Genomic DNA, 517 nt, shown 5'->3' with positions numbered 1-517 from the left:
CACTTTTCTTTACATGCCACTAGGGGGAAGCAAATCACTCTCCTCCAACTTCTTCTCCTTCAACCAGCTCTGTGCACTTTCACTCACATCCACTGGAGGGAGCCAACAGCCGAGCAGCTCCAACGCTCCTTCTCCCCTCTCCGCCGACTATCCAGTCTTCACTCACCGCAGCTCAGAGTGGCAGCCGCTGGAACTCCACCGCCTCACGACAGGACGAACCGATCAGCAACCACCACTCCAGCAGGCCAGGACTCGGGTATATACAGACGGTTTAAGGAGATGATAGTCTTCTACACCATTGCCGCTCGCCCGAGTAAGCCAGTCAGCCAGCAAATCCACAGTAGCAGAGGACATGCAGGACACTTGCTTCCACACCACGCCGGGTCCACACGTGCACAACCACTCACATCCGCTCCCTGTGTGTGGGGTTCCCCCTTAAAGTCCTTCCAGGCCCTTAAGGTCTGGTAGGAATTTTAAGGAGGAACCCCACCCCAAAAGGGGGGGGGTGGGGGAAGAG

Source organism: Nanorana parkeri, unplaced genomic scaffold, assembly GCF_000935625.1.
Source record: "Nanorana parkeri isolate BGI_ZX_2015 unplaced genomic scaffold, ASM93562v1 scaffold3188, whole genome shotgun sequence".
In the NCBI taxonomy this organism is placed as follows: Eukaryota; Metazoa; Chordata; class Amphibia; order Anura; family Dicroglossidae; genus Nanorana; species Nanorana parkeri.
Note: the sequence above shows the minus strand (reverse complement) of the source record.